The sequence below is a fragment of the Equus asinus genome, chromosome 23 (assembly GCF_041296235.1).
Source record: "Equus asinus isolate D_3611 breed Donkey chromosome 23, EquAss-T2T_v2, whole genome shotgun sequence".
Classification (NCBI taxonomy): domain Eukaryota; kingdom Metazoa; phylum Chordata; class Mammalia; order Perissodactyla; family Equidae; genus Equus; species Equus asinus.
The window spans coordinates 14393599-14420996 of record NC_091812.1 but is presented as its reverse complement, the minus strand read 5'-3'; the positions used below and the strand labels follow the sequence as shown (position 1 = coordinate 14420996).

At 49.7% G+C, this 27398-nt stretch overlaps 2 long non-coding RNA genes across 15 annotated transcripts; one reads left to right on the top strand and one right to left on the bottom strand.

Moving 5' to 3' along the window:
• The first annotated feature begins 1252 nt into the window (after positions 1–1252).
• LOC139041719 (uncharacterized) lies at positions 1253–10260 on the top strand. Of its 3 annotated transcripts, none has more exons than XR_011497464.1 (3): positions 1332–5051; positions 6771–7407; positions 10121–10247. It is a non-coding gene; the product is annotated as an uncharacterized lncRNA (long non-coding RNA). The 3 variants fall into 3 exon arrangements; XR_011497465.1 differs by having other exon boundaries at positions 1347–5051; positions 6771–6926; positions 10121–10260; XR_011497463.1 differs by lacking the exon at positions 10121–10247 and having other exon boundaries at positions 1253–5051; positions 6771–6927.
• Positions 7184–27398, bottom strand: LOC139041718 (uncharacterized). Of its 12 annotated transcripts, none has more exons than XR_011497458.1 (6): positions 18903–27397; positions 13813–17936; positions 13291–13420; positions 12635–12749; positions 9158–9291; positions 7184–7319 (listed from the first exon to the last, which is right to left on the bottom strand). It is a non-coding gene; the product is annotated as an uncharacterized lncRNA (long non-coding RNA). The 12 variants fall into 12 exon arrangements; XR_011497453.1 differs by having other exon boundaries at positions 7189–7319; positions 9071–9291; positions 18903–27396; XR_011497459.1 differs by lacking the exon at positions 7184–7319 and having other exon boundaries at positions 7401–9291; positions 13813–13891; positions 14315–17936; positions 18903–27398.

The following is a 27398-nucleotide window of genomic DNA, read 5'->3' as shown; positions in this document are numbered from 1 at the left end:
TCAAAGTTCCCTATTTTCTAGGAAAAACACCCCAAATCCCTATCTTTGCATTAAAAACTCAGCCTAAAACATATTCTCCACTGCGCCCCTTCATTCACACTGTTCTGGATCAGCATTTCACCAAGCTCTGTTCCTTGGAACACTAGTGGCCCTCAAGATATATGCTCTATGAAAAAAGTCAAGCTTGGGAAATACTGCCCTCCACGAAGGTTAAAATATATTTTCTCATACTAAAGGTCTTGAGAAGTATAACCTTTTTAAACCAGCTTTCCCAACTCACTTAGCCACACGATCTTCTTGTTTCCCATGACACACTAAAAAAATTTCTATGCGCCATGGATAAGAAACCCTACTCAAAGCAGGTTGAGCAACTTACCAGTCCATCTTAGAGAGGCTCTCCACAAGTTCTTGCTACCAGGATCCCCTAACGGGGCGCCTCTGATTCACATCCTTTTCAAAGCCTGGCTTTTCCTCTTTATCCTTCTCTACTGTGAGCTGCTTAGAATGGGTCCAGTAAACCCACCTTTCTGAATCAAGTTGTCCAGAGTAACTTCTGTTGCTCACAACTAAGACTCTGACACACCAGTGGGCAAAAAGGTTTGACATGCATAGAAATGTAAAACTTGTGGATGCAGATGTTTAGAAAATGTGAAAAGCAAACATATTTGGAGTGACCTAAGACAACCGAGGGTTTGTTCCATTTTTATTTGTCCTGAAATCAACATGTTTGGCAAAAAGTTACTGGAGGGATTATAGTCCCAAACTGGAAATTTCCCAAATGCTCCTCAACATTTGAATAGATAAATGCGGTGTATCAGCACAATGGGATACTGTACAGCAATGAGAAGCAACAATCTTCAACCATATGCAATAATATGCATGAATTTCACAAATATAATTAGAAAAAAGCTAAATGCAATATGAATGCATTTATGTGAAGGTAAAAAACAGACCAAACTAACCTATGCTAGTAGATGTCAGGATGGTGGTTACTGCTGGAATGGAGGGGATACAAGAGGGCCTCCGACTGTGGGCAATGTTCTGTTTCTTGATTTGGGTGCTATTTTCCTGGGTGTGTTCAGTTTGTGGACATTAATGAGCTGTAGCTTATGATAGATGCCATTCTCTGTATGTATGTTACACTCTAATAAAAAGTTTGGGAGAGGTGGTGTCAGAAAAGATCATTCCCCACTGAGGATTCCATCGGCAAAACCACCCAAAGGGACCATGTTGATTTCAGGACAAATAAGTCATTCCAAGTATGTTTGGTTCTCACATTTTCTAAACATCTGCACCCACAACTTTTACATTTCTATGCATGTCAAAGAGTCATTCTGTATTAATCATGTGTAGGGGAGGAAGACATTTCCTCTACCCACTCTGGGTGCTTCTGGCCGGACAATGAATTAAATTCACATGAGACAGAATAACAGGAGAAAATCAAACAAAGCTTTATAACATGTGTACATGGGAGAGACCCACAAAAACTGAGCAACTTGCCAAAATGGCGGAAGCTCTCCCCTTAAATACCAGCCTCAGCTAAAGACAAAGGAGGATGTTGGGTTGGGGGGAGTCAGTTACGGGACATTACCAGAAAAGTACAGTAAACAAGGGTAAGGTTATTATGCAGATTTAAGTCCTTGCCTTCTGCATTGATAAGAGTTTCTAGAGATAAGGTCACCCCCATTCTTCCTGGTACAGAGAGGGAGACACCTTTACAGATGGAGATTTCCCTTATTAATGTAAATATCTCTTACAAAGGGTAACTTCTACTTTTCAGAGTTTCTCTGTTGTCTGCAGTTTTTAAAAGTAACCAGCCCCAAATAATCCTCATGCCAAAGAGACATATCTTGGGGTGGCTAATTCCAGTCTCCCACACATGTTTTTTATTGTCTATATTTTATGATACTTTGACATCTAGGGGCCTTGGGGACCCAGGGAGGGACTGCCCCTCCCAGAGTTGGCTAATTCCTACAGACAGCAAATAACTTGCCTGCACATCTTTCATATGCAAACTAACCCATGTAGAGCCCACACTCGAAACCACCTCCTCTCTCTGGCTTTTACACTCCAGAAGGCAATATTCCTCTGCTCTAATCACCAGACACTAGTCAATGAGGGGCCACCCCATAGCCCAGAGCTATTTAAACTGGCCAATCCCAAGCCTGCTCAGCTGCTCACCCTGTCCTGCCCCTTCCTTCCCGTGAAAATCACAGTAAAGGCTCATCCCCATAACTTCCCCTCTCTCCTTCTGCCTCCTGTCACACCCTCGTGCTTCCCCATGTGGCCCTGTGTGGCGGGCCATGCCTCCTGTTCCTGCAGGCCTACAAGTATAGACTTCTTTCTTCATGACAGTCATGATAATCATTTCTGAGTGTCTTACCAACCTGATAAAAACAAATCCTGTGTACATTTTAAAGCACATTCACTCATCCAAGAATTTTTTTAAGCATCTACTATATTTCAGGCACTGTTTCGGATGCCAGGGATAGAGCAGTGGCCATGCAAACAAGGTCCCTGCTCTCAGGGAGCTCATGTCTAGTGGGACAGAGATAACAAACAGGAAAAGAAATAAATATTTCCAGATAGGGCTAAGTGGTATGAATGAACTAGGCCAGGATAGGTTGTTTTATGTTGTTTTGTTTTGTCTGTTTGTTTGGTTTGTCTTTTTTTAAGGCAGGCTGGTCAGGGAAGGTCACGCTAAGGAGGTGACACTTGAGCCAAGGTCTAAATTGTTGCTTGTACACCAAGGGCACCTAGAGGTCTGGGCTGGGTGCCTGGAGGCATCCAAAGTAACCAGAATGATCTATCTCCTGCTGATGCTCATCCAGAACAAATTCTCACCCTTTCTCAACAAGCAAAGGAGGGCTTGAATCCAAGAGAAAATAATTTCCTGGCATCAGCAAGGTCCACAGCCTGCTCCAATCAAGTTGCCTTCCAAATGCCAGAAAGCTGAGGTACCCAAGCACCAGGACCCAGGAGATAAGTTGGCTACATGCCAGAGCTCTCAGGACAGCAACCTGCTTGCATATGCGTTTACATAACCGTTTGCAAATAAAAAGTAAGTATGCAGAGCCCTGAGCCCTCTTTGCTCCCCCATCCCTGGGAATCCACTGCATAGTTCAGCTTAGCAGTAACACAAGCCTTCACTGGTCACTGCAGCCCTGACCACCTGCGCACCCCGCCCCCGACCTGGTCTGGGAGCCTTTCATCTGCGCCCACTCCAGGAGGACCAAGCTGGCCATCCTCCGTCTACATTAACAGCACACAGACATTCTGACCATTTTTTTTTTATTAGCTCCAACTCACCGTGGACGACATTGGAATCAAATAAGGATAGAAAAATTAAATCATAGGCCCCCAACTCGTCAGTGGCATGTCAGAAGCCATTGACATGGCACAGGCCACGGGGGAGGCCTGCAGCTGAGCGCTGCTGACTCCTGGGGGCCGGGACCGGGAGGCAGCTTCTGTGTTCCCCTTTCTCAAAGCTCTCTGGTTGGACCTGGGTATCCCACACTGGGAACATTCCACACACGCCCTGTGCCCTGAGACCAGCACTCCATATACTTCCCTCATCCAGGAAAGACCAGGGCCCAGAGCGGAAAAGCCACTCCCTCGTCTCCCACTCAACCCTGCAGGAAAGCACAGCCCCGTTTCACTTGGGGCAAATGCAGCCCCCAGCAAGGCCTGCTTTGCTCTCACAGAAGTTCCACTTAGCACGGCTCAGGCTCCTTTCCCCAGCCTTCTCTTTCCTCAGAGGGTTTGTGCCAGTGACAGCTCCTGCAGAGGACACTTCCTAGGAACCCTGGGATGATCTGGCTCTGTGGCTGCAACGGGCTTCCTTATCTGGTGCCTGGAATTCCAAGACTTTGTCTCTCATCATATATCCCCCCCTGGGTTTGTTTGAATATTTAGACAAACGCAGCCCTTCAGCTCTGATAGTGGGTGTGTGGGAGCCTTTGTATCTGTCAGGAATGTCATGCTCCTACCTCACAGCAATTTAAAACCAGCAGAGATCCCACCAGGAGCCAGGGACTGGGCAGAGCCAGAGAGCTTCTGTGTGGCCAAGATACAATGCTAGCCACCTCTAAAATGCCACTGTACCCCACACACTGCAAGGCCCTTGATGGCCTGTGAAAAGACCCTTGTATGTAGGTCAAATCTCAAATTCTCACGGTTCCCAGATGGCTTAAAAATGTCAACAAAGAATCTTTCTACTTATCAAAGATTGTATATATCCCCATTTAAGCAGGAAGTCTGCAGAGGCCGGGGCCCAGCCTCCTGTTTAATCTAAGAACCAGCCCTCAAGGGTTGCCTGTTGGCAAGTTAGCAACCTGTAAGTACGGGAGCCTCTTTGGATAAATCAAGGCTTCCGTGGAAAAAGCCTAAATCCTATAAAAGTAATTTATTTGCTTACCCATCAAATTATAATATTCATTTTGTTTTTGTAAACTCGCCAGTCCCCAGTTATTAATGCAAACCACAAGAAACTGTTTCAAGTAGGATTTGGTCTCACAGTTTCCACCTTGAATCTGACATAGTCTACCTGGGAAGATTGCAGGAAACCATAAATAATTCCTAATTCCTAAAGTGGGTCTATGCATAATAAAGACTTTTTTTTTTTGCTATTAAAAAAAAACCGCCAGGAGGCTGGGAACCAGGCATCCAGGCCGGCGGGCTGCCTCAGACGACGCTGCCCTCTGTGCACTAGCAGGCGGCCGGGCAGCACGAAGGACCGTGCAGGGGGCGGGGGCGGGGGACTGGCCCGCGTTCTCCGGCCTCGGGCGGGCACCGGACAAGGCGCCTGAAGCCTCCCTCCTTATCCCGAGCGGGAGGAGGGACGGCCACAGTGCGGCCCGAAAGCGGCGCCTGCACCGCCACCTCCGTCACCGGCCTGATCCAGGGTCTGCGGCCCCCCGCCGCCTGGCAGGCCCCCGGCGACCCTGGTCCGCTGGCGTCCCCGCAGGAGGTTCCCCGCGGCGCGCGCACGGCGGGCGCTGCCTGGCCTTCGGAGGGGCGTCCCGAAAAGGGCCCTGGACGACGAGCAAGAGGTGGGCGCGCGGGACACGGGGCGGGGGCGCGCGGAGGGACGCGGGCGGAGACGGGGCGGGGGCGCGGGACGCCGTGCGGAGGCGGGGCGGAGGCGCGCGGTGGGGCGCAGTCGGGCGGCCGCTGGAAGGCCTCGCTGGAGCAGAGCGCGGGGGACGCGCCCTCAGGGAGACGGCCGGCCGGGCGAGAACCTGCCCGCGGGGGCAAGTGCGGGCGGGCAGCGCCTCTGGGAGCGTCTGTGGGTGGCAGGGAAGCGCTGTTCTGTTTTGTTTCCAATCATTTGGGGACAGGTGCTTCGGTCAAATGAATCCAGGAAAAAGAAATCTTCAAAATACATGCAGGGGCCGGCCGCTGGCGTAGTGGTTAAGTGCGCGTGCTCTGCTTCGGAGGCCCAGGTTTGGCAGGCTCAGGTTTCCCAGGCCCGAGCCGGCTGCCGACCTAGTGCCGCTGGTTGAGCCACGCTGTGGTGGCGTCCCACATAAGACAGAGGAGAATTGGCACAGATGTTAGCTCAGCCACAATCTTCCTCAAGCCAAAAAGAGGAAGATGGCTACAGATGTTAGCTCAGGGCCAACCTTCGTTACACACACACACAAAAAGGCATAGAAAATATAAGCCCTAATTTTTTAACAAAAAATTTTCAAGTTCAGGTAGAATACACATAAAATAAAACATGCCATCCTAACCATTTCTAAGTGTGCATTTCAGTAGTGTTAAGTACGTTCACGTTGCTGTGCAAACAATCTCCAGAACTCTTCCATCTTGCAAAACTGAAACCTCCTGTTAAACAACAGCTCCCACTCCCTCCTCCCCCAGCTTCTCACAACCTGGATTCTCCTTTCTGTCTCTGTGAATGTGACTTTTCTAGACGCCTCATATAATGGGAATCATACAATGTTTGTCCTTTTGTGACAGGCCTGTTTCACTTGGTGCAGTGTCCTCAAGGTTCATTCATGCTATAGCATGTGTCAGAACTTATATTCTTTTTTTAAAAAAAAAAATGGTTTATTTATTTATTTATTGAGGAAGATTAGCCCTGAGCTAACATCTGCTGCCAATCCTCCTCTTTTTGCTGAGGAACATTGGCCCTGAGCTAACATCTGTGCCCATCTTCCTCTATTTTATACCTGGGATGCATACCAGTACTTGGCTTGCCAAGTAGCGCCATGTCCACACCCAGGATTCAAACTGGCGAACCCTGGGCTTCTGAAGCGCAACATGCACACTTAACCACTGCGCCACTGGCCAGCCCCTCTATCCTTCTTAAGGCTGGATAATTTCCCCCATTTTGTGTATCTTTTCATCTCTCAGTGGAGACCTAAATTCTTCCATCTTCTGGCTGTTATGAGTAATGTTGCTATGAATATGGGTGTACAAATCTCTCTTCAAGGCCCTGCGTTCAGTTCTTGGGGGTACACCCCAAAGTAGAATTGCTAGATCATATGGTAATTTTATTTTTAACTTCTCAAGGAGCCACAATACTGTTTTCCACGGTGGCTGCCCCATTTTACATTCCCGTCCTCGGTGCACAAGAGCCCCAGTGTCTGCCATCGTCACCTACACTTGTTATTCTCTGCGTTTTGATAGTAGCCGTTCTAATGGGTGTGAAGTGAAGCTCAATTTTTTCTTATTACGTTCAACAGGTATAAAATTATCCTGTTAAATTACTATACAACAGTTTTAAATGCTTACTTTCAACTTCTGTACTTATCTAATTACAGACCAATGACAAACATTTCCCAAACTGGCCCTAGCCTGTAGACCAGACCTTGACCAGCAGCACTTCTGGGCAGTGTTTGTCCCTGGGGGCGAAGAGGACTGATGGTCAGAGCCGATCCTTATTCCACTCTTACTCTCTGGCACAGCACCCTCGTGAAGTAGGTACTGTTGTTGTGCCCAGTTTATAGACGAGAAAACAGAGGCGCAGAGGTTAGGAGACTTGCCCAGTGTTAGCGGGTTGGGAGGTGGTAGAGGCAGCTGTGAATCCCAGCGGTATGGCCTCAGCCATTTTTGTTGTTGTTGTTGCTTTGTTTTCCAAGATTACTAAATTAATTGCTCATATGGGAGAAAGTTGGAAGGTTCCCAGGTTCCAGCTTGAGCGACTGGGTGAACAGGAATGCCAAGTTTGGGAGGAAACATAGTCAGTCTAGTTTTGGACATGTTGAGGTTAAGATTCATGTGTGACATGGTGGGAGCAGTGCCAAGGGCAGCTGGGCACTAAGTTCTGAGCTCCTAAACAAGGACTGGGCTAGAAGTGCAGTGGAGGAAACCTGGGTGAGAATGACATGAGTTTGATGAGATTCCTCAGAGAGACCAAGAACATTCTAGAAAGAAGCAAAGGAGCCCCAGGAAAGTAGGGTAAGGAGGTCCACCCAAAAGGGAAAGTGGTGTCACCAGGGCGTCCAGGGCTACTCGGAGGCCATACAAGATAGGACAATCTAGTGCCTGTGGAGCTGGCTGTGTGGTGGCCCTGGACAGTATCATGGGGGCCAGTGAGGGTGGAGGGTTGCCATGGGTTGAGAGTTGGGTGGTGGTGGGCAGGGTGGAAGAAGAAACCAAGAGTGCAGACCACTCTTTCTAGAAGCTCAGCTGTAAAGTGAAGGAGATATAGGACAGTCTCTGAAGGGTAGCTATGTGTGTCTTGGGAGGGGGCTAGGAGATTGCCCAAAAATAGATTATTATTTTGTTTTGTCTTAAAAAAAAAGAAAAGGCTGGAACAAACATGAGTTGGTTCATAGTTGCGGCGGTAGGAGATGGAACCCAGTAGAAAGGGGAAAGATTGAGAGGAATATGTGCTGATTGCTGGAAGGATGGGGAATTGGATCAGGAATGATCAAGCTTGAATAAAGGAAGAGAAGCCCTTCTTCCCTGAAGATGGGAGGGAAAATAGTTTATGATACAGATTCACTTGTGAAAGAAGGGGAGGAAGCAGATGTCATCAATGGAGTCAGAGGCAAATTGCCCACTGAGAGGGAGAGAGTGGTGCGTGGTGGATGGGTACTGAGGAAAGAGGTGCATATTGGATGTCCAAGACACAGCAGTGAGAGTCACCTGGGGTCACAGAAAAGATGCACCAGAAGGAGGAAGAGCCCAGCTAGGCTGGAGAAGATGCATCAGCATGGCCCCCCTGGCCCGTTTGTGGGATTTTTCTCCATCAGGGCTCAGCTGCCCAAGAGCAGAAGCAGAGAAGGTAGGTGACAAGATGGATCCAGAGTTAAAATTTCACAAGTTGGCTCTGGCTGCAGTCAACAGGGCAGGAAAGTAGAGTGATTGCTGTCATGAGAAGAGAAGAAGGAAGTGAACTGTGGTGGTTTTAAAACATGTCCACAAATTTTTTGACACTCCTCCCTTCAAAAGGGGGAGTCTAATTCTCCTAACTTTGACCGTGGGCTGGACTTAGTGACTTGCTTCTAAGGAATAGAATGTAGCAGAAGTGACAGTGTGTGACTTGCAACTTTAGGTCACAAAAGAGTTTGTGACTTCCTCTTTGGTCACTTGTTCTGGGGGAAGCCAGCTGCCATGTTATAAGGATGCTCAAGCATTCCTATCTAGAGGCCCTTGTGGCTGAGGAGCTGAGGCCTCCTGTTAACAGCCATGAGTGGAGCCGTCTTGGAAACAGACCCTTCCCCCAGTCAAGCCTTCAGATGACTGCAGCCTTGGCCAACATGGTCACTGTGACCTCATGAGAGAACCTGAACCATGGCCACCAGCTAAGCTCATAGAAGCTGTATGAGATAATAAGTGTTTGCTGTTTGAAGCTGTTAAGCTTTTGGGTAATTTGTCATGTGCAACAGATAACCAATATCCTGCCCAAGTATGAGAGCAGAGAAGGTGGACAGCGGGACTGATCCAGAGTCAAAGTGTGGCAGGTGGGCTGTGGCAGAGGTCAAAGAGGCAGAAGGTGGGGGGTTGGTGGCATGAGAAGAAGATAATGAATTTGTGCCAGAAGGTGCCTCCTGGGTGAGGAGCAAATGGGGAAGTCACAGGCCTGGAGGTCTAGGTGAAACCAAAGAGCACATGCCTGGGAAGGTGAGGGCCAGTGGAGTTCAGGCTCATGGACAGCGAAGCCAGCCAGGATGGAGGTGGGGCCCAGACTAGGGAGAAAGACCTGTCTTCAGATGCCAAAGGTCTCAACGTAGGCGCGGGACTGCTTCGGGCCAATGAGGACACGGGGTGAACGTGGCTTCTGTGCGTGGCTTGCGGCTTCAGAGAGGTTTTTCCAAAGGGTGGAGTCATAACAGCCTGTAAATAACCAAGACGGGCACTCAGAAGGCCGGCCGCCCCAAGGGGGCGAGGAAGATGGCGCAGCCGCGGAGAGCAGGGGGCAAGCGGGCCGGCGGAGCGAGGGAGTCCCTCCACGACACGGAATCCCACCTTGTGCAGCACCCCGCGGGCCCCGAGGGAAAGACAGTCCTAACCCGACGGAGACACACACAGAGAAGGGAGGGAGCTCCGAAGGGACGCGGGCGTCTGAGCGCACCGGCCGCCCTCCCTCCCTCGATCCCGTCTCCTGCGCGGAGCTGGAGCGAGGCGCTCGCTTCAGTCGCTTCAGTCGCTCACTCGCTGCCCCCAGTGCTGAGGCAGCGTCCAGATCCTCCTCCTGTGTGTTCCCTCACCACACACCCGGTGTCTTCACTCCTTGGGTGCCTCCCCCTGTGACCTTCACCGCCGCTGTTCCTCCTTCCCATGTGCACACCCCCTTCTTCTCGGGGTCAGTGTTCCCAGGCACGATTGTTCCTGCGAGGGCCTTTGCCGCCGACTCTCAGTCTCTGGCTGGCTTGTAGCTAGATTCTGCCTTCACTCGGGTTAGTCTTTCCCAGGAGGCCCTTCGGCTCCCAAGTGAATAAATCTCAGCAAGGCCCTGTCCCCAATTCCAGGCAAGGCCGAATCCCAGCAGCCACAGGGCTCATGGCAGGCTTTGGCGTCCGCTAGAGCTCTGTACGTTCACCCCTAAGTCTGAATATCTGTCTCTGTGTCCTTACCCTCACTATGTTTCCCGATTCTGGGTTTACACCTGAGCCAAATGCTTTTTTTTTTTAAAGGTTTTATTTTTTCCTTTTTCTCCCCAAAGCCCCCCAGCACATAGTTGCATATTCTTCGTTGTGGGTCCTTCTACTTGTGACATGTGGGACGCTGCCTCAGCGTGGTTTGATGAGCAGCGTCATGTCCCCGCCCAGGATTCGAACCAACGAAACACTACGCCGCCTGCAGCGGAGCGCGAGCGAACTTAACCACTCGGCCACGGGGCCAGCCCCCCAAATGCTTTTGAAAGGACAGTGGCACTCTTCAGGGTGTCCCCTTGCTCCTGCTCACCTTCTATATGCATGCATGGTCCACCGCCACACCATGCTGTGAAGTGACAAGAATGACAGCATTTGCAGGAAATGTACATTGCAACATGACAAAGCAAGAAACACCTTTTGCAAAAAGCGTTAGAAGTTAAAGGACTGGCTGGTAATGCCTCGGACATCAGTTCTTATCCTTCTGCTTTTGCAGTTGCTGAATGTTGAAACAAGTCAGCTTGAAGTCGGGTAATAAATGGATTCCAGCTTGAATCTTGGCAGGATTTGTTTTGCTTGAGGGAAGTTGTTTATGCTAAGGGGTGCCCCCCCTGCATAGTTCGATTTATATTATACAAAGTCTTGTCCATCATCTGGATGCTGTTGTAAACAATGTAATCTTTGTCTACCAGGAATGAGCCCAATGCCAATAACTTTAAATAAACACAAGCACCAGTTTTGTATTTACATTGTCTGAGGCAAGCGCTGGCAGGAGTTTTTAATGGCGCCGTCGGCCCCTCCCTGCCTAAGGTAGTGTCGGCTGTCGGGACTGACCTGATTTGTGGAGAACTCACTCAGGGAAAGATTTCATACTTAGCAGATGAGTGCGACACCCAGCCTGCATTCTTTTGTGGGGTTTTGGCATATTTTAATTCCATCAAGTGAGCACTGCATCTTCTTGTGCTGGATGGAGCAGGGCGGGGGTTGAGGGAAGACCTTAGACCTGTAACGTGCAATCATGCACTTGAGCAACTGAGGCCGTCAACAGCAAGGCTCTGGGTGTCAGCGGGCTCTGAGGATTCCATTACTAACATGGCTCTGACTCTGCTCCATGGAAGACATCGATGCGTTGAGTTGCATTCCATGCAGAAATCAATGGAATTTTGCAAAAGTTTGGATGTCTGTTGCAATTCCAAACCAAGCAAGTAGAGAAACATACCACTCTTCAATAGTGATAAATTATCTTTGTGGAGGAGTAAAGAGAAAAGCAATTTTGCCTGCTAATCTCCCCTACAAAGAAAGCAAGAACTACATGGTGAGTGTGAGCCACACTCCCAGCCCTCTTTAGGGACAGACTGAAAATGTCCTTGGTGGTAGCACTGTTTGGTTAATATTCCAGACTTCAAATGTAGGATGTAAGAAATCAGTTTCTGAGAGCTACACAGGCTTCTTGTGGACTATCATTCTGCTGAGGGATGATGCTGTAGAAGGCTGGGGGAGAGAGTGGGGATGCTCCACGTGGAAAACACAACAGGAGAGAGATCTCTGTGGTCCCTTGTTTGAGTTCAGGTCTGAAAATCTCTCAGGTCTGATTGATAAACCCTCAAATTAAGATGAACAAAATCAAAGAGTCACAAAACTTCATAACTGCATACTTATGATGTTTGGTTTTATTCTCTGCAAAAGAAATGAGACATCTGACCCACCTTCGGACTCTGCCTGGACCGCAGACCCCACAGGCAGGTAGTAGATGATGGCGATGGAGACTTGCGCCCTGGAGCCAGACTGCAGCCTGGCTTTGCCTCTTTCTGTCTCAGTGATCTCAGGTAAGTTATTTAATCCCCCTGTGACTCAGTTTCCTCTTCTGTCTGAGAGGAGTGAAAATAATTCTTAGCTCACATGGCTACGGAGAGGATTAACTTAGCTTCAGCGCAGCACTTTGCAAGCTGTTACAGTGCTTCCCTGAGGGTCCCTTCTTGCGCAGTACAGTGTGGGCTCACAGCAGATGCTCACCGGACAGGTCCTGTGGAACAGCAGGAGCAGTGCAGGCTCAGCTGCAGAGAACAGACTCCACTCCAGCTAGTGTGAGTTGGGCTTCATTCAGCAAAATGGCTTCTAGAATAAGTGGGAGGGCTGAAAACCACCTCTAGGCAGAGCTTTCAGGGATGGTTCCCAAAGCTCCCCTGCAGAACCAGCTGCCAGGGCACTGCTGCCTCTCTGGAATCAGGACCAGCCACACCTGCTTCAGTCTCCAGAAATCGTAGCTGCTCACTATAGCCATCCCAGTGAAACAGAAGGCCCCTGTGCCTCCTGATGTCCACCAGCCTGCCCAGAAACTGCAGATGCTGACCCGCCTCACTCTCATTTTCCACACCTGTCACACTCAAACTCACGTGCAGAAGCTCAGGTGCAGGAGAGTCTGGTAAAGCTGTTTACTGGCCAGCCCCGTAGATCACGCAAGTAAGCCAGAAGGAAGAGGGGGCAAGGGCTGAGCCCGAGGCACTGTGCTCCACAGTGGTCACAGAACAAATGCCGAAGGACACGGAAAAGTGTAACGGGCTTCATGCGTCCCCCTCTCTCCTCACCTTCATTCTCCTTGGGTTCCTCTGCACCTGTTGCCATGGATGGATCCCAGTTTAGTTCTAAAAGCTGTGTTCTTTTAGACTAGTGCTGTAGAGTGGTAGAAGATTCCAGGAATATCTAGAAGAGAGGAAAAATGGAAAATATGAGTGGAGTCAAAGCACATATTGCTGGACATCTAGAAATATTGGAGGGTAAAAATATATTTTTAATGATTAAAAACCCCAAAAGGTCTTCTATTGTTCAACTAAAGTCAGTTGTCTGCATTGCTGAGATTCTGTAGGGTATCAGGACAGCAGAAAAGGGCCTTATTCTTGCTGGTTAAAAATGAAACAACAAGAGAATACAACCAAATATCAGCAGTGTTTATTTCTCGGCAGTGGGAATAAGGGTGATTACTATTTTCTCTTTTATAATTCTTTATAGATTCATCAGTATATGTTAATTTTACCTTCTATAAAAAAGGAATTCATACGGTTTTTAAAGCCAATCAACCAAAACCAAAACTCTCCCTCTCTCTCTTTTTCTTTCTTTCTAATCTTTTAAGTCATTTACTGATATTTTAAAAGTCCTCATCAGTAGGTAAATCTTACCTGTGGAACTAGTAGAACATTAGATATTCTCAAAGTATGAAAAGACACAACTTTTGAACTAAATTCACCTGCTTGTCAATGGTTGGATTTTACACCATCTCTGGAGAGAATTTGTCATCATCTTGACATCAAAACCATTGGACACGCCCACCAGACTTAGAAGATTTTTTAAAGTTGCTTCTGGTTTAACTTGTTTCTCTAAGAAAAATGACAACAGCAAAAACCATGAAACAGTATATTAAAGATTACAGTAATTTTTAACCCTCAAACATGTGAAGAGTATTTTCCACAAGGTAAGGTAAAAACTGGTCTTTGTTTATTTAAAATATAGAATCTTTGTGTGGACTACATGAAGTTCTTCTCATGTAGGATCTCATTAGCCTCATAAGCCCCATGAGGAAGGTGTTATGCTCTGTATTTTATTGATGATGCAGAAACATGCACAGAGAGGTTGAATGACTTGTCAAAGACCACACAGCCCTCTTATCCCATCCATGGAACCTCACCTGCTCAGATAAGCATATGTGTATACACGTCCCCCTTGGCCCACCTGTCAGCGATGGAGGGTGACACATGTCACAGGAGCCTACCTCTTGTGGCTACCTTGTGGTTGCTGACAGCCTGGGCCCCACACCTCAGCCCAACATGTGTCCTGATCAGGGAGCCGATCTGAACGGAATCAGAAGCACCTGTCATTGGCACCCTCATATTTCCACAACGTGGAGGACCCCAGTCCTGCAGCAGCACCCCGAGCTGCCAGCCTCTGGCACGTGCCTGTGATGCTCTGGGGAGTGCATCTGTGGGACTACTTAGCCCAAAGTATCGTTTCCCACAAGTTGGAACTTCATGGACCAGGAAAACTGCAGTTTTCCAACTTTTCCTTTTTTTCTCAAAAGGACATTTCATACTTGATACATTTCATATTTAACAGCCCATCCCCCCAAAGTGAGAAGGCATACATTCAGAGGCATATCATTTTAAAATTATAATTTTAAAAACTGTCTTCATGGGAAAAGCGGCACACTGTCATTTTTGTCATTCTGCCGTGGACCAGTGTGGTAGGTATGAGGGCCACTTCCTACTCCCCGGAACCTGTGAGTATGCTCCCTGACGTGGCAAAAGGGAGCTGAGGCAGCCGGTGGAATTAAGGCTGCTCACGAGCAGACTGTCAGATGGGGAGATTATCGTCGGTCATGCAGATGGGCCCAGTGGAATCACGAGTCCAGCGTGATCATCAGTGGAAGGAGGAGGCAGGAGAGGACGTTGGGGTGGCGTGATGTGAGCAGCACTCCACCACTGTTGCAGCTGTGAAGACAGAGGGAGAAAGAGGGCAGCCCCTAGAAGCTGGGAAAGGGAGTGGACTCTCCACAGAGCCTCCAGAAAGGAGCACAGCCCCGCCAACACCTCACCTTAGCCCAGGAAGACTTCGGACCTACAGAACTGCAAGATAATACACTTGTGTTGTTTCTAGCCACTAAGTTTGTGGTAATTTGTTACCGTGGCAATAGAACTGGTACAACCAGGGAAACTTCATCCTGACCTTACTGAGGTCTGGGCCCCCAGCTTTCGGAACTCATCCTAAGAAGAGCCCGTCAGAATTTCCCATTCTGCAGAAGGACATTTTATGTGACTAAGATGATGTATACAAGGCACTCCACCCAGTGCCTGTCACGTAAAGCCATTCAGGAGCTGGTAACACCCAGGCCCCATCTACACCCTCTTTCTGAGGTCACAGCCTCAAACATCTGAGGGCCAGACAGATGACATCCATAGCAGAGGCAGGTAGGGACAGATGAATTGAAGGGCACCTGCAAGTCTAGAGGTGGCAGCTTCCCCCAGTCATGGCCACAAAGGGGCTGCCCGCAGTTGACAGGTCTCCCACGTTTAAGCTATTGGCAACTAAGTCAATTTAAATACATACACACACACACCCCTGCCCTGTGTCGGCCGAAGGAAACAGCGCTGTGTCTGGGGGCGAGGGGATGCCCGCAGGCTGCCAGGATGCAACCTCAGTTCTCTGTCTAAGGCTATGACTGAGGGGTCCTACCAAGGCCCCAGAGAGAAGTGAAGACCACAGGGCAGGAGGAAGTAGCACTGTGTCTGGTCCTCCATCGAGGCATCCTCCCTGCATGGCACACCGAGAAACCCTTTGCAGCATGGACCCACCTGTCCTGCATTCCTTATGTTTTCCAAAGCCCACGCAGGCCCATGTCCCTTTGTCACCAGCGTATCAAGACCAAGATGTAAGAAGGCGAGAAGGTAGATGAAGGGATCCACTCACCCATCTAACGTTATCGCGCCCCTGCTGCACTTCCTGAACCACAACAGACCTTGCCAGAAGGGCAGGAAGCAGCCTCGGCGGGCCCAGGTGAAGGGGAGCAGGCTGGTGGAGCAGCACCCACCTGGAGGGTCGGGGAAACGCCAGCACGAGCCCGAGGGTAGACAGGTTGCCTGCAAGTATCACTAGGAACACAGTAGGTGGTTGATAAATGATGCTGTCACTATTAATAATAGCATTACTTTCTTTCTGTCATTGTTGTTGTGGTTATTTGTCAACTAAAGCAACTGATCAGGTTCATTTTTAAAGAAGGTCTCTCTGGGGCTAAGACAGAAGAACCTGGAGGCCAGAGGAGTTGGATGAACTTTGTTGGAGAACAAAGAGGAGGCTGCTGGACACACCCCCAGATCTCTGCATGCACAGAGCGCTCCGTCATTCCACAGACATGCACCCACCTTCCCAATTCCCTAGTCTTGCAGCCGGGAGAGTGAGGCTTTGGGAAGTCCAGTGATGGACTCAAACTTGAAAAGCCAGAAAGTGCTGAAGGCAGGAGATGATCCCCGGTTTTCACACAGATGGAAGATAGGGTAATTTCTTTGTACCAGAAACCAGAATAGTTTGTTTCATGGAAAAATCAGCATACTTGTCGGATCCCTGTGAAGCCTGAATTTGGGTTAAAATCCCAGATCCTCCAATGTGACATTAGCAGGGTAAGGAGTGACTGCAGTAACAAACAGTCCCCAGCTGTCAGTGGTTTAACACAAAAACAGCTTTTTCTTGATTACATCTCAGCTCAGTATGGGGCAGCGAGGGGATGACTCTCCTCCACACAGCCATTCAGGGACCCAGACCCCTTTCTTCTTGTGCCTTGCCCTCCTCAAAGTTCTTGGAGTGTCTCCATCTGTCCAGTGGAGGGGGAAAGGGCAAAGATCATGTGGAGGAGGGGTATTTGTAGGGGGAGCAGTAATTAAACTTTTTATTTTGAGACAATTGTAGATTTATATGAAGTTGTAAGAAATAATACAGAAAGATCCTGTGGACCCTTCACTCAGTTTCCCCCAATGGTAACATCTTGCAAAGTTTTACTACGATATCACAGCCAATGCTGACACAGATATAGTCAGGAGAGAGAACAGGGCCATCACCACAAGGATCCCTCAGGTTGCCCCTTTATAGCCACACTTGCTTCCTTCTTAAGCCCCGGCAACCACTAATCTGTTCTCCATTTCTATAGTCATTTCAATAATATTATATATATGTGTAATCATACATCATATAACTTTTTGAGATTATTTTCACTCAGCATAATTTTCTGGAGGTTCTTCCAGGTCGTTACATGTAGCAATAGTTTGTTCTTTTTTGTTCCTGAATAGTATGCTGTGGTGTGGCTGGACCACGGTTGTTTAGCCATTCACCCACTGAAGGAGACCTGGGTTGTTTCCAGTTTTGGGCTACTATGAATAAAGCTGCTGTAAACATTTTTATAGAGGTCTTTGTGTGAACACAAGTCTTCATTTCTCTAAGATAAGTGCTCAGGAGCGTAACCGCTGGGGTGGAAGAGAGTTGCATGTTTTGTCGTTTTAACTGCCAAACTGTTTCCCAGTATGGCCTACCATTGGACACGCCCACCAGCAATGTGTGAGGGAGGCCGTTTCTGCACACCCTACCAGCATTAGTGTTGCCACTGTTTTTCATTTGAGCTAATCCCATAGGTGTGTGATGCTGTCATTTTAATTTGTGTTTCCCTGCTGGTTAGTAACATTGCACACCTTTTCATGGGCTCATTTTGTTCTCTGTTTCCTCTGGTAGACTCTCTCTTCATGTCTTTTGCCCATTTTCTGATTGGATTGTTTGCTTTTTGCTTACTGAGTTTTGAGAGTTCTTTATGTATTCTAGATATCTGGAAATACGGGGTGAACATGTTTTCTCCCAGTCTGTAACTTGTCTTCTTAACAGGACCTTTCTAAGAACAAAGGTTTTTAATTTGCATGAAAGCTAATCTCTCCATTTATTTCCTTTTATGGGTTGTGATTTTCTATCGAGCCTAAGAACTGTTTGACTAGCCCTGGATCCCAAAGATTTTCTTCAGTTTTTTCTTAAAAGTTTTATGTTTTACTTTTAGGTCCGTGATCCATTTTGAGTTAATTTTTGTGTTGTGTGGGAGGTTTTTGTGGGCCAGGTCTGGACGTGGCACATATTATGTCTGCTCCCATTTCTTTGGCCGGAACCCAGTCAGTGGCTCCATCTGACTGTAGGGAGGCTGGGGGTGTGGTCCAGTAGTTGCCCAGGAGGACGAGAGGAGCACAGGTGTCAAATATTGTGAGCGCTGCGGTCTCTGCCACACCTGTTTATAACACTCCCAAAAGTTACTCCTTCCTCTGCTAATGTGTTCCAGAATATTTGCAAAATATCTTGGAACTGGTAATGCTTCTGGACCTGGAATGTAATAGATAGTTGATAAATATTTGTCGACTTAAAGAGGGGGAATCTCACTTTATCTTCACACTGTCCTACAGGATCAAAATAGTGATCTGTTTCACTGCTGGGGGAAGCTGTGTTCTTCTGCCCCTCCTGGGAGAGGGCAGACCTGGGTGTGGCCCAGTGGAGCCACAAATGAGAGGCTGAGTCTCTAGAAGAGCACGTGGATGCTATGCCAGCCCTCTGCTCACCTGGTGCCCTGGAGGGCCAACGGCAGTAGTGGGAGGGGTGGGGGTGTAGGAGCACACTCTATGGAATAAGGAGAAGGGTGGGCATCTGTTTTGCAAGGAAGTGAGGACACGAATTCCCAAAGGTGGAAGGCCAGGGGTTAAAGAGCAGCTCTTGGGTTGGAACATGAGTGAGTTTATTGCGGGAGGTGACACCATCATCAGAGGTGGCAGCTGGCTCTACCAATTCAGGAGGGGATGGAGAGAGGAAACCTGCCTGGATGTGTAGTGACCTTGTGGCCAGGAACCTGAGTCTGGCCCTTGCCCCATCCGTGTGGGTCATGCTCTGGCCGAGGGGAAGCCAGCATGGTCACACACTGTGAGGAAGCTTCAGGAGAACCCTAAGACATTCTGGAACTATGTGGGTTCTTTGCTCCAAACCAAACCAGAACCCCAAAAGTGTGAGTGTAAGAAGAAAGAAGACCCGCAAGTCTTCTCTCCAGGTCGCGCTCCTCAAGGCACCCTAGCAAGAGGCAGGTGGGGACAGGCCTGGGGGGACTGCATCCCGCCGCGCCCCCTCCCCAGGGACGTCACTCCACAGTACGGGGCACAAAACAAGAACCATGAAAAATGCCGGCAACCTTTGCCAAGCCGGATGGCAGTGACGCGTGCCTGGGCCGCCGCTTTGGGGGGCTCGCCCCTTTAATAAGGGGCCTCCAACCAGGAGTTGGGCCGAGGGGCTGGGCCGCATCCTTACCCGCGTTCACTCTAGGAAGCACTACGAGGATTTCTCGAACCCACGGCCTCGTCCTCTACAGACGGACTGGAGCCTCCCTCTAAGAAAAAGTTCAAAAGGGGAAAGGAAAGCTGAGGTGTCGCCCGCCTCGCACAGGGCCCCCGTCAGGCTCAGCTCACCGCGCCGGAAGCTTGAGGCGGGGACGCGCGCCGGCGAGCCCTGACCGTGCGGCTGGGGCCCACGGGGCCGTCCGCCCCCAAACCGCCCCGAGCGGGGGAACGCGCGCTCCCGCCGCGCGCCCGAGGCGGTGGGCGCTCCAAGCGGCGTCCGCAGGCCCCGGCCTGCCGTGCGCTCGTCAGGGGGCGACGAGAGCGTGCGCGCGTGCGTGCGCGTACGTGCGTGTGCGCGTGCGCGTGAGAGGGGGGCGGTGGCGCCCAGCCCAGCCGTCGCCGTGTGTGGTCCGCGCCCGCCGCTTGCTGCCCTGCGGGCTCCCGTCGCCCGTGCGCGTCCCTGAATGAGGCCCTATCCACCTTCCAAACCACAGCAGAGGGGGAAGGGGCTCTGGGGGGGCGCCGTCTCCGTCGGCAGGAGTAGACAAGCCCGCGGTGTAGCTCCGCATCCTTCAGGACTTCTGCAGAGGAGCCCTCGGCTGCGCGGGAGCCGCTGTGACGGCGCGCAGGAGGCCCGAGGCGGAGCAGCCCGAGCTTGCCGTGGGTGGGCCTGCTCTCCCCCGGGCCGCCCCTGGGCAGCGAGCTTCCTCCTCTCAGGGCTGGGCTGCCCGTGCAGGGCGCTGGGAGTGAGGCCCTGTCTGACCTCCCAGGGCAGTTTGGGACGCAGCTGGCTGTGGGATTCGTTCACAGCCCTTCATAGTCAGAGGTGGTTTGAGCCTAAGGTCAGGTGGCCTTCCCACCTTGGAAAAATGAAGAGGTCGGGGCGCCCTTTCTTGTGTAAAAGAAAGCCCTCTGATGGCAGCGTCATTAAAATGCTAAGCAAGGAAGCTGTGGGTGTCCAAAACCTGGAGCAGGAACAGCAAAGATTCTCCCTACGTGCACAGCCTGGCACCCACTCTGGGCTGCTGGTGGCCGTAGACTCGCCTTCCCTGTGGCTGGGAGAGACCACGGTCCCGCCCGGCCGGCGACCCTCCGGTGGCAGGATGGCACCAGACTCCCGCCCGCCAGACCTCATACTACCACCTCATGCTACCAGCTGGAAGTGGCTTTCTGACTTAGGGAGAAAGACAAAACTGTAAAGTCAGTCACTCTCGTCAACCAGAATAAAGTCAGCGCCCCACGCCCACCCCAAGCAAAGGAGGCTTCTAGAGCACCGCGCCCCACAAAGTCCCCACTAACCAGACGTAGGGGCCATGCTCCCCGGCCAGACTCTGCCTGGGCCACCCCGCGGGCTCTGAATGGGCTCCCTGTCTGCCAGAGCAAACAAGGTCCCTGTGGGTGGGGCTGGAGGTTAGGAGGGACCGGGAAGAGGACAGGGGACTTTTTCTCTCTGGATGTTGCATTAGGGAAAACCTGCCAAGCCGTTTGCAAGAGATTTGCCAAGGAGTCCAGTCTGCTCCAACAGTGTGGCTTCACTGATAAATAGCCCCATTGAAGGAAGACAAGGCCCAAAGGGCTTTTATAGTGTAACTGCTTCCTCCTGCCCCAGCCAGAGCTGCCTCCCAGCCACCTTAGGCTGCCACCCAGGTCTCCTCCCTGCGTGGCGCTCAGGCAGTTTGCTAGTTTCTAAGTGCTCTGTGTTCTGGGGCACACAGTTTTCTAGCTGTAGCTTCCGCCTTCCTGTCTGTGAGATGTGGGTCTTCATATCTGATTTGCAGGCTGTGGTACGGTTTAGAAAAGGGCCCACCCCCAGAGTGCCTGGCCTCAGTCACTCCTCAGTGAATGGCTGCCGCTGTTGTTATTCAAACTTGGAAGCACTTTGGGGAGGTCCCCTAGCCTGTGGGCAGCCCAGGGGCTGGATGACAGCAAGAGGCCTGGAGCTGTGCTACTTGCTGTCAATCCATCTCTCAGAGCTGGTGGGGTGGGTAGTGGGGACAGGGCACGGTGTCTGACATTTTCCGACTGCCTACACCTCCTCCAGCTTCCAGCCCTAGAGACACTTGCATGCTGTCCTCAGCCTGCCCCCTGGGGCCCAGCCTCAGAACCCGTAAGCTGCCTCCCTCCAAGCCCCCACATGGCCCCAAGCCTGGTGCAGCCTCTGGCATCCCACACAGGGCAGAGCTCAGAGTGCAGCCCGAGGAGCCTTGGCTGGCTGGTGGCCTTGGCGGGAGCCGGTGAAGGCAGGGAGGACCCACTTCACTCCCAGCCTGGCCCTCAAACCAGCTGTGCTGTGTCAGAGGGCACCCTGTGAGTACTTTCTTTCCCAGGAGGCCGAGAGAAGGTGGACTGCTGAATCTGCGGCCCAAGGGGGTGGTTTGAGACCACAGAATCCCTTAGACCACTGTGCCTCCCATTTGGAAACCTATAGGATAAGAAGAAAAGAAGTGTCTGCAAAGAGTAGGTGCTCAATAAATACTTGCTGAGCTTGTGTAGTTTTCCTGAAAGGAGAGGGGAGGCAATGCGAGAAAAGAGGGGCTGAAGGAGGGCAGGTGGGGGTGGGAGCGAAAGAATTTCCAGCCAGGAATTCTCTGAGAAACAGCCCAGCACATGCCCCTGGGACAGGAAATGTGTTGACCAGGGCAGGCGACATGGCATGGTACTTCAGCCCCGCCTCCTGTAGGGGCTGATAAGACCCCCTGTGACAGGGAGGAAGGTCACCCATGTGCCCAAAGGCTGCTTGAGTGGAGTGCACTCACGGCCGGCCCAGCCCCGTATGGGTTTCATCCTTCTGTAAGGTGGGATGCTCCCCACTCAGAGAGTGCGCCCCTGCACCCTCTGGAGGCCCCTCTGTGATGGTATCCAATTGGGGGACAAGGGGCCCAAGTACCTTTTTCTGTACCTCTCTAGCATTCAGTTCCTGGGCCCTGTCTCCCCCGGTGGTGGCACCTTGTTGCCAGATGCAGCATCTCCAAGTCCTCAGGCTCGGCCACTGGCTGGCAGACTCCTTAAGCAGGACCATGGCCCCAAGACCACCAGGCCCCACGTTCCAGCCAGAAGATTTCTGCCCCTGAAGCTGCCACATGAAAAACCGCAAACCACCTAAACGAATGTCAATAGAAAAGTGATGGAATAAATTAAGTATAGACATATAAGGGAATACAATACAGTCGTTATAAAGAATGAACTAGAGTGATCACATGCTAATTCGACCTCTAAGATGCAGTAAGTAAAACCAGCAAAAGCCAGAGTTGGGGGTGCAGAGAAATTCCTGTTATGTGAATAGAAAGTACATAATCTCTCCTGGGTTAGAAGTTGACGTTTTTCTGCAAGTGTCCAGCGAAGGGTCTCCTTTGAGGAAGAGCAGCTGGGATTTCATTGTATGTTTCTCTGCACCGGTTTCTTCTTCTTCTTTTTTTTTTTTTTTAACTCTGTGTACATACTGCTTTTAGTTTAAATGGTGACTGTATGTGCTGGTTACCTGTCGGTAAGGACACTTGGAGGGAGTTTTGTGTAAAATAAAGCAGGAGTTGGTTGGTGGGAAGGAGACAAGAGACCTCGACCGAGTTCAGCATGTTTGTGACATGAGAGGCAGTTTCAGCTCAAGCTGTTTCCGATTAATATCAGCGCCCTCCAGATGAATGGGATGCGAACCACATACCAATTATGAGAATCCCAAGGAGGAAACTCCCTCTTCTGTCTGTCTATCCACCCACTTGTCTGCCCACCCACTCACTGTCTACCCCCACTGAAAAGGGGAAAGAAAGAAAGGGAGGGGGAGGGGGAGAAGAGAGAGAAAGAAGAAAGGAAGGAAAGGAAAGGAAGAAAGAAAGAAAGAAGGAAAGGAAAGGAAAGAAGAGGAAGAAAAGAAAGAAAGATGCTGCTGCTAATAAGCAACTGCCCCTGTGGACAATCCGCTCTGTGTTTCTCCCCTTCTCTCCTCAGTCTGCAGCCCAGGCTCAGCAGAGGGAGATTTAAAAGATGCAGAAGAGCTGCTTACTCACATATTAAAAATCATGGTTGGGGGCCTGCCTGGTGGTGTAGTGGTTAAGTTCAGCATGCTCCACTTTGGTGCCCAGATTCGTGGGTTCAGTTCCTGGGCATGGACCTACACCACTCATCAGCTGTGCCACGGCAGTGACCCACATATAAAGTGGAGGAAGATGGGCACAGATGCTAGCTCAGGCTAATCTTCCTCAAGCAAAAAAAAAGCAAAAGCAAAAGCAAAAACAAAAACAAAACCATGCTTGACAATGAAAAGACTCATTTTTCCTGACACTCAAATAGAACACATACAGTCAGCCCCTGAAAGCTGTCAGTGCACTTAAGGTAAACAGCTATGGTGGAATGCGCCTCCTAGAAAGACTCTATCCAGAAGTGTGGTCTTCTGTTTTTCCAAACCACCTCCAACCCCTTATAGCTTCCCTGCCCTCTGCTTTGAAAGAAATGACTCATTCAAGTCAACCTGCATTTCCTGAGTGCTAACCATATCCAGCTTTCTGTAGTGAATGTAAATGAAGTGGCCCCCAACTTCCTGGGGTTTCCAGTTCACTAGGGGCTTGTCCCACTGGGCAGGTTGAAAGGTGAGCATAACTATTGCAGAGGTGACTGGACCCAGCCAACGGGCCAGCTCTGTGGCTGTCTCTACTCTACTCCAGGTTAGGATGTCTGAATTTTACTCCTGAGCTGACGACTAACTGGAGGCTAATTTAGGGCAAGTCACTTTTCCTCTAATTTAGGGTGAGGTCTGTTTCCTCACCTACAGCATGAGGGACAGCTTATGGTTGAAGAGAATATTGTGCATGTAAATGAATCAACCAGTAAACTTCTATCTGCCATACACACATAGGTAAACGTGTGTGTTTATTTTAGTTGGTTGACTTTTGGGACAATGGGAAAAAGCCGTGTCCACCAAATCAAGGTAGATAGGAACAGGAGGTAACAGTGAATTTGGAACAGAGAAGGCTTGCTGGATGGGAGAGAAGAAATGGTCTTGCATGTAAAGTGCTGTGAGGAAAAGGAACATGGTGGGTTCAAGAGGAAAGGAAAGAGCTGAGAGGCCTCCTCCTCACTCTGGTCAAAAGATGGCTCTGAAAGTTTGGAGTTTATGAGGGAGAAGGTATGGGGAAAGAGGATTGACAGGAAAGATCCTTGAAATCTAAAGTCTGTCAGAGCCTAGGAAGAAAAGAGGATCCAAGATCTGTGCAGAGCAGTGAAGTGGCACTTTAGGAGCTGAACACTATGTTTTGAGAGACACAGGACTGGACAACGCTCCTCTCTGGCTTCCACATACTATAGTTCTCTGATTACCTGCTGGCCCCTAGAGGGATGCGTTATAATAAATGCCATCAAACAGACATCTGGATTTGTGTTCTGCTCCTGGGCTCCCCACAAATCGGCCAAGCTGTGTTTGCAGCTGATGTCCTAAGGAATGAAGAGACGGCAGAGGGGAGAGTCGTGGAAAGGACAACAGAAAGGGCTGGTGAGGCTCAGGGCAGTGCTTTCATGCTTTAGGACTCTGTGAGGTGCAGGAGCTTTCTGCCCTGGGACAACCTGTTATTAAATGCCAGGCTTACCAAAAAGACAAATGAGGGGAAAAGTTGGGGTGGAAGGAACACATTTTTAATCTCACAGCTTCTGTGGGTCAGAAAACCAGGCACAACTTAGCTGAGTGTAGTAGGTCTCTCAAGAGGCTGCAATCTAGGTCAGCCAGGGCTGGGCATTCATCTGGAGATTCGACTGGGGCAGGGTCCGCCTCCAAGCTCAGATGGTTGCTGGTAGGTGGCAGTTCCTTGAGTTCTGTTGGGGTAAGGGCCTCAGTTCCCCCACTAACTGTTGGCCAAAGACCACCTCACTTCCTTGCTTCATGGGCTTCTTTTTTGTTCTTTTCTGAGGAAGATTCCCTCTGAGCTAACATCTGTTGCCAATCTTCCTCTTTTTTTGCTTGAGGAAGGTTAGCCTTGACATAAAATCTGTGCCAGCCTTCCTCTGATGAGTGGTGTAGGTCTGTACCCAGGATCCAAACCTGTGAAACCAGGCTGCCAAAGCAGAGCATGCAAACTTAATGGATAGGCCGTGGGGCTGGCCCCCATGGGCTTCTTTTTATTACTCACAGCATGGTGGCTTGTATCCTCAAAGCCAACCAGGGAGAGGGTCTGCTAGCAAGGAAGTTACAGCTTTATGCAACGTAATCACAGAAATGACATCTCATCACCCTTGCACACTTTGTTGGTTAGAAGCAACCACAAGTTTCCATGCACACTCAAAGGGAAGGATTAAACGAGGGCAAAATACCAGGAGGCAGGATCACTGGGGGCCGTCTTCGAGTCTGGCTGGCGCAGTAAGTGGTGTGCTGTATTTGAACCCAAGCAGTGTGACACCAAAGCCTACATACCTAACCACTCTGCCCGTCTCCCAGTGATGGTTTTGCCATTTCTGTTTAGCAGCCTGATCCCTGATGCCTGACCCGGTGCGCATCCCTCTTTTGTGTGCCCTTATCCTTAACTTACAGAGTGCTTGTAAGAAATAGCAAAGCTTCCCCCCGGGCTTCGAGACACCAAACAACCAATAAATTAAGGAAGGGTGCAATTTACTATCAAAGGATTCCTAAATTCTCCGGACTTTTTCAGGCAGGGTTCCAGCAGGAAACAGAAGGCATACTCAAACTAAGATAATTAGAGGAGAGTTTCTTTACAAAGGGGCTACTACAAAGTGTGGGCAGGTGCAGGGGGGCAGTGTAGGAACCCCGGGCTAGGGCAACAGAGCTGTTACCACCACCAGACCCAATGCGATGAGAGAGGGAGAGGTTATGGGAACCTGGGAGGAGAGAATTGTGAGGAGGACCCTCCTTGAGAGGTGACTTTGCAGGGAGGAAGCCAAAGCAGTGAACATCCTGGCCTCCTTTACTTCCCTGCCTCTAATCTCCTGCTGGGGCCCCGCTGGCCAAACCCACGCAGAAGCCAGAGGGCCCAGCAGCTGTGGAATGCAGTGTACACTGGCCAGAAGCCTGGGGCAAGAGCAGGGCTGGACGGAGAGAGTGGACGGTGGAGGGGGAAGCAGCACACAGGGTGCGCTGCGGGCAGGCTAGTCCTTTAGCAGGTTCCTTTAACAGGTTCCCTGAGGTCAGTGTTGGCCCAACTCCCCCTCTCAGGGGAACTTAAAACTAAAGCTTTATGAGCAGGGAAAAGTGAACACCAATCAGATAGGAAAACAGAGCCATTTCCAAGCTTATGTGGGAATGTGTGATTTGATTTATTAAACATTTAGTTTGTCCCAAACTTTCAGGAGCACCTCAATGGCTATGGTGAAGCAAGCTATTGCTTTGTGTAATTATAAAGCTTCTATGGCTTCCTGCTGGAGACTCCAAGGCTAGAACTTAATAAAAAGACTATTATTATGATGATGATTATGACAATTATATAGCAATTTTATACCTTACAGATCACTTTAAATGTATTATCTCACTTAGGAATCTATTTCAGGGAAGCCATCAATTTCGCTGGTGCTTAAGGGAACCATCTGAAATAAAGCATTCTTGAACAGGATTCAGTGTTTGCCTGGCCTGGGATCACTATTTTCCCTGGTCCTCCTTTTTATAGGTCTCTATTTCGTTAAGAAAAGTTAGAGATGCAAGAGGGCTGTCTAACAGAGAGCCCTGTTCTGGCCATGCTGAGGCACAAATGCATTGCTCTGATTGTAATTATTAGTCACTGCACTGTCCACTAGAAGGTTGTGATCCCTCCATGGGATGGAATAGTAAGCAGGCACTAAAAATTGATGTGGAAGACTTCAGTTGACATGGGAGGATATTCATCGTATCTAGTTGAGTGAAAAAAGACCTACAAAAGACAATTGTACAGTGAGACTTAGTTTTTTAAGCAATCACATTGTGTGTGTGTGTGTGTGTGTGTGTATTTTTAAACCATGGAGAGTATATATGAGAATATTATCACTACTTGTCTTATCAGGTGGAACTCCAGGTAATTGTCATTATCCTTTTGCCTACTTGCATTGTTTAAATCGACATGTACTTATTATGTAAAAAAATTGTTAAGTTATGAAAAGAAATCCCTGCTTATAACACCTTGGAAACAGACCAAAACCCTGGCTCTCCCATGGATACAGCTCTAGGGGCCCTAGTCGTATTGTATTCTACGCACCTTGTGCAAAGGGGGCCCCTCAGAGTCCCCTGTCCACCCCTTGGTTATCCCAGTGTTTATTAGAAATGTGCACTGTTATAAGCAAGGGAAAAAAAGACAGCCTCCCACCACCATCCCAGGAGAGAAGGCTAAAATGAGCCACCCTGGACAAGACAGGGCAGTCTAAGCCAGGCCTCTACATTCTTCCTTCCCATGTCTACTCCCTTACCTCTGGGGTCAGGGCTAACGGTTATAGTGTTGCTACAGACTCTGGAATTCTTATCATACAACCTAAATCTGGCAGGGTCTCTGCCTTCTTTATGTTTCACTTC